Source organism: Triticum aestivum, chromosome 1B (assembly GCF_018294505.1).
Source record: "Triticum aestivum cultivar Chinese Spring chromosome 1B, IWGSC CS RefSeq v2.1, whole genome shotgun sequence".
In the NCBI taxonomy this organism is placed as follows: domain Eukaryota; kingdom Viridiplantae; phylum Streptophyta; class Magnoliopsida; order Poales; family Poaceae; genus Triticum; species Triticum aestivum.
The window spans coordinates 476,684,219-476,690,110 of record NC_057795.1 but is presented as its reverse complement, the minus strand read 5'-3'; positions in this window follow the sequence as shown (position 1 = coordinate 476,690,110).

Sequence of the window (5,892 nt, the reverse complement as noted above, 5' to 3'; positions counted from 1 at the left end):
CTAAAGTTGACACTCTTCCAAACCCACTTTCATCAATATAATCATCATAAGTAGGAGGCATGCTATCATCATAACAACTTTGCATATCAAAACTTGGGACGCTAAAAATATCATCTTCATTAAACATAGCATCCCCAAGCTTGGGACAAACATTAATTTCAGCAAATAAATTGTCAAATATTTCATCCTCATCAAACATATCTTCCCCAAGCTTGGGCTCTTTCATATCATAAGCAAAATCACTCTCATCATTAAAAATATGGATAGCACCAATAGTAAAGCAATTTTCATCATCACAATGAGTAGTAGGAGCAACATCATTTGGGAGGGATACCTTTTTACCTTTGTTGCTCCTTCTTTTCTTTTTCTTCTTCATGTTATGTGTGGGTTCAACCTTCCTCTTTGAGCTCCTTATTGATGGGATTGGTTGAATAGAAAGCTCCTCCTCGTTACCTGATTCATCATGAAAAATAACAGGAGGACATTGGGAAGTCTCTTCCCTTTCATTAGTATTTTCATCATCTTATATTTGCTTTCTTTTCTTCAGGTAATTGGCAATATAAGGATTTTCAATGCAATTCTCCGCACAAAACATATAAATCTTTTCTAGATCAATATCAAGGAATTTCTTATGGGCAAATTCTGGAAGGTCCTTAAGTAAACGTTTCAATTCTTCATAACCCAAAAGTAAACTAAGCTCATTGTAATGAGCAATGGAGATCAAATCATCACAATTTTTGCACACAATTCGATCATGAAACAATTTGCATAGGAGATGTAAATGACCACGTTCATTGCAAAGTTCACAAGTACGGCAAAGGAATTTTAAATTTTCAGCACTCACACCTAGCCTTTCATGCATCCATTTAGTTTCTAAATGCTTATGCTTCTTGCAATAAATATCTTCTCTATTTGGTGTGTTCATGCAAACATGCACTCCACAAAAGTTGACATGCTCATAAGAGATATTTTCATCATGACTAGAGCAATCATCATTAGTACTATGGACATTCAAGGAGTTCATACTAATAACATTGCAATCATGCTCATTATTCAAAGATTTAGTACCAAGCATTCATGTAATTCTTCTTCTAGCACTTGAGCACAATTTTCCTTTCCAACAAACTCACGAAAGATATTAAAAATACGAAGCGTATGAGACAAACTCAATTCCATTTTTTGTAATTTTCTTTTATGAACTAAACTAGTGATAAAACAAGAAACAAAAAGATTCGATTGCAAGATCTAAAGATATACCTTCAAGCACTCACCTCTCCCCGGCAACGGCGCCAGAAAAGAGCTTAGTTGACGGGGTGTGAGTGAGTGCCCTTTACCTAGCCTCCCAGGCAACGGCGCCAGAAAAGAGATTGATGTCTACTACACAACCTTCTTCTTGTAGACGTTGTTGGGCCTGCAAGTGCACATGTTTGTAGGACAGTAGCAAATTTCCCTCAAGTGGATGACCTAAGGTTTATCAATCCGTAGGAGGCGTAGGATGAAGATGGTCTCTCTCAAGCAACCCTGCAACCAAATAACAAAGAGCCTCTTGTGTCCCCAACACACCCAATACAATGGCAAATTGTATAGGTGCACTAGTTCGGCGAAGAGATGATGATACAAGTGCAATATGGATGGTAGATAAAGGTATTTGTAATCTGAAAATATAAAAACAGCAAGGTAACTAATGATAAAAGTGAGCGTAAACGGTATTGCAATGATAGGAAACAAGGCCTAGGGTTCATACTTTCACTAGTGAAATTTCTCTCAACAATAGTAACATAGATAGATCATATGACAAGCCCACAACATGCAGCAAATAGTCACTCCAAAGACACTAATAGCGGAGAACAAACGTAGAGATTATGGTAGGGTACGAAACCACCTCAAAGTTATTCTTTCGGATCAATCTATTCAAGAGTTCGTACTAGAATAACACCTTAAGACACAAATCAACCAAAACCCTAATGTCACCTAGATACTCCATTGTCACCTCGAGTATCCGTGGGCATGATTACATGATATGCATCACACAATCTCAGATTCATCCAACCAACACAAAAGTACTTCAAAGAGTGCCCCAAAGTTTCTACCGGAGAGTGAAGAACGTGTGCCAACCCCTATGCATAGGTTCATGGGCGGAACCCGCAAGTTGGTCACCAAAACATACATCAAGAGGCACATGATATCCCATTGTCACCACAGATAAGCACGACAAGACATACAACAAGTGTTCTCATAAAAGACTCAATCTGATAAGAAAACTTCAAAGGGGAAACTCAATTCATCACAAGAGAGTAGAGGGGGAGAAACATCATAAGATCCAACTACAATAGCAAAGCTCGGGATACATCAAGATCGTGCCATAGAGGGAACACGAGAGAGAACACGAGAGAGAGAGAGAGATCAAACACATAGCTACTGGTACATACCCTCAGCCCCGAGGGTGAACTACTCGCTCCTCGTCATGGAGAGCGCCGGGATGATGAAGATGGCCACCGGTGATGGGTTCCCCCTCCGGCAGGGTGCCGGAACGGACTCCCGAAAGTTTTTGGTGGCTACAGAGGCTTGCGGCGGAGGAACTCCCGATCTATCTTGATTTCTGATGTTTTTAGGGTACGTTGGTATATATAGGCAAAAGAAGTCGGTCGAGGGGTGCTCGAGGGGACCACGAGACAGGGGTCCGCGCCCTGTCGGGGGGTGCTCGAGGGGCCCACGAGACAGGGGGCCGCACCCCCTATCTCTTGGGCTCCTCGAGGGTCTTCTGACATGATCTCCAAGCCTCCAGGATGATATTCTTCCAAAAAATCACGATGCCGAAGGTTTCATTCCGTTTGGACTCCGTTTGATATTCCTTTTCCTCGAAATACTAAAACAGGCAATAAAACAACAATATGGGCTGGGCCTCCGGTTAATAGGTTAGTCCCAAAAGTAATATAAAAGTGTATAATAAAGCCTATAATCATTCAAAACACATAGTAATATAGCATGAATGCTTCATAAATTATAGATACATTGGAGACGTATCAGTGCACGATGTCCAGAAGCTTACTGGTTGTTTGGCTGCATTGAGTCGATTCATCTCACGCCTCGATGAAAAGGCATTGCCTCTTTACCGACTGATGAAGAAGTCTGATAAGTTCGAGTGGAATGACAAAGCTGAAGTAGCGTTTGAAGAGCTCAAAGCCCTGCTTTCCACCCAGCCGGTGCTTGTTGCTCCAGTCAGCAAGGAGCCTTTACTGCTTTACATCATAGCCATTGGACAGGTTGTCAGCACAGTGCTCACGGTCGAGTGGGAAGAAGAAGGCAAAGCCTTCAAAGTTCAGCGCCCTGTGTATTAAATTTAAGAAGTGTTGACCCCGTCCAAGCAGAGATATCCTCATTATCAGAAGCTTGTTTATGGGATTTACGTGACCACGAAGAAAGTTGCACATTACTTCTCAGACCACTCGGTTTTAGTCATCAGCGATGCTCCACTATCAGAAATTCTGAATAATAGAGATGCAACTGGTCGAGTGACAAAATGGGCGATTGAACTCCTTCCTTTAGATATCAAGTTTGAGACAAAGAAGCCATCAAGTCTCAAGCAATAGCAGATTTCCTCGCAGAGTGGATTGAACAACAACAGCCGACTCAGATTCAGTCGGAACATTGGACTATGTTCTTTGATGGATCCAAGATGTTGAATGGCTCTGGTGTAGGAGTGGTTTTAGTGTCCCCAAGAGGAGACAAGCCCAGTTATGTCCTCCAGATTCACTTTGATTCTTCAAACAATGAAGCTGAGTATGAGGCATTATTGTATGGGTTGCATATGGCCATTTCACTCAGCGTCCGATGCTTGGTGGTTTACGGCGACTCAGACTTAGTGGTTAATCAAGTAATGAAGGAATGGGACGTCAGGAGTCCAGCAATGACCGGTTATTGCAATGCAGTGAAAAAGCTAGAGAAGAAGTTTAAGGGTTAGAGCTCCACCACATTACCAGAATCAAGAATCAAGCTGCTGAAGATCTGGCGAAGATAGGTTCCACTCGGAAGCCTATTCCCACCAACGTGTTCTTGGAGCATCTCCACACCCCGTCAGTATAAGAAAATCCCTTCAAGGAAGATCCCCCACAACCGATAAGTTCAACCAATCTGACTCAGATCGATGTACCAGCTGTGGTCGACCTGATCATGGAAGTCCTAGTGATCACGCCCGATTGGACGGTGCCGTACATCACGTACCTACTCAGGCAGGAACTCCCAAAGGATGAGGATGAGGCCCGCCAGGTAGTTCGTTGGTCGAAAGCTTTCACCATGATAAAAGGGCAGCTTTACAGAGAAAGTGCCACAGGAATGGCTCAACGCTGCATCACCCTGAAAGAAGGTCGAATGATCTTAAACGATATCCACTCAGGGACCTGTGGTCACCATGCGTCCTCTCGGACCATCGTGTCCAAAGCATACCGAGCGGGATTCTATTGGCCTCGTGTGAATGAGATGGCAAAGGAGATAGTCGACAAGTGCGCAGGATGTCAGTTCTACTCCAACATGTCTCACAAGCATGTGTCTGCCCTGAAGACTATTTCACTCGCTGGCCGTTCGCAGTCTGGGGGTTGGATATGGTCGGACCCTTTAAGACTAGTAGAAGCGGTTTCACTCATTTGCTCATCGCAATCGACAAGTTCACCAAATGGATCGAAGCCAAGCCTATCAAAAACCTTGACTCAAGCACTGCCGTCAGTTTCATCAAGGAGTTGATATTCAGATATGGAGTCCCTCACAACATTATCACAGATAACGACTCCAATTTTTATTCTGATGAGTTCAAGGCGTTCTGTGCTTTCCAAGGCACTCGGGTCAACTCAGCGTCTGTTGCACACCCGTAGTCGAATGGGCAAGTAGAAAGGGTGAATGGTTTGATCCTTCAAGGGTTGAATCCCCGACTGATGCGCGACCTCAAGCACGCTGCCGGAGCTTGGGTGACCGAGTTAACATTCGTCCTATGGGGGCTGAGAACAACCCGAACCGGTCGACTGAGTGAAACCCTTTCTTCTTGGTGTACGACGCTGAGGCTGTGCTTCCGAGTGACTTGGTGCACAACGCTCCCCAAGTAGAACTCTTCTCAGAAACTGAAGCAGAACAAGCATGCCAAGACGCAGTTGATATCCTGGAAGAGGAACGAGAGATGGCTCTGATCTGGTCGACCATCTATCAGCAAGATCTGCATCGATTCCATGTCCGTAATGTTAGAGGTCGAGCATTCTAGGAAGGAGACCTTGTGCTCCGAGTGGATCAGAAACGGCCTCACAAGCTCGCTCCGGCCTGGAAAGGTCCCTTAATCATCACCAAGGTGCTTCACAATGGAGCGTACCACATCTACAACGTAGCCAAGAAGATGGACGAGGCACACACGTGGAACACAGAGCTGCTTCGCCCTTTCTATACCTAAACCGCTCGGATCAACGAGTTGTAATAAGAGTTCTTCAGTTTGTTTACCAAAGACGAGATTTTTGCAGTATCTTAATTATTGATTTCCCATAATCATTTGTGTCCAAATCCCCCAGTGGGTGGCTTAGCCGCGAACCCGATTCGCCTAAGTTAAAAACATTCTGAGTGGAGAGCAATCCTCCCACTCGGAGGCTTAGCTACGACCCCGTACTCGCCTAAGTTAAAAAACATTCCGAGTGGAGAGCAATCCTCCCACTCGGGGGCTTAGCTGTGACCCCGTACTCGCCTAAGTTAAACAACATTCCGAGTGGAGAGCAATCCTCCCACTCGGAGGCTTAGCTAAGATCCCGTACTCGCCTAAGTTAAAAAACATTCTGAGTGGAGAGCAATCCTCCCACTCGGGGGCTTAGCTGCGACCCCGTACTCGCCTAAGTTAAAAAACATTCTGAGTGGATAGCAATCCTC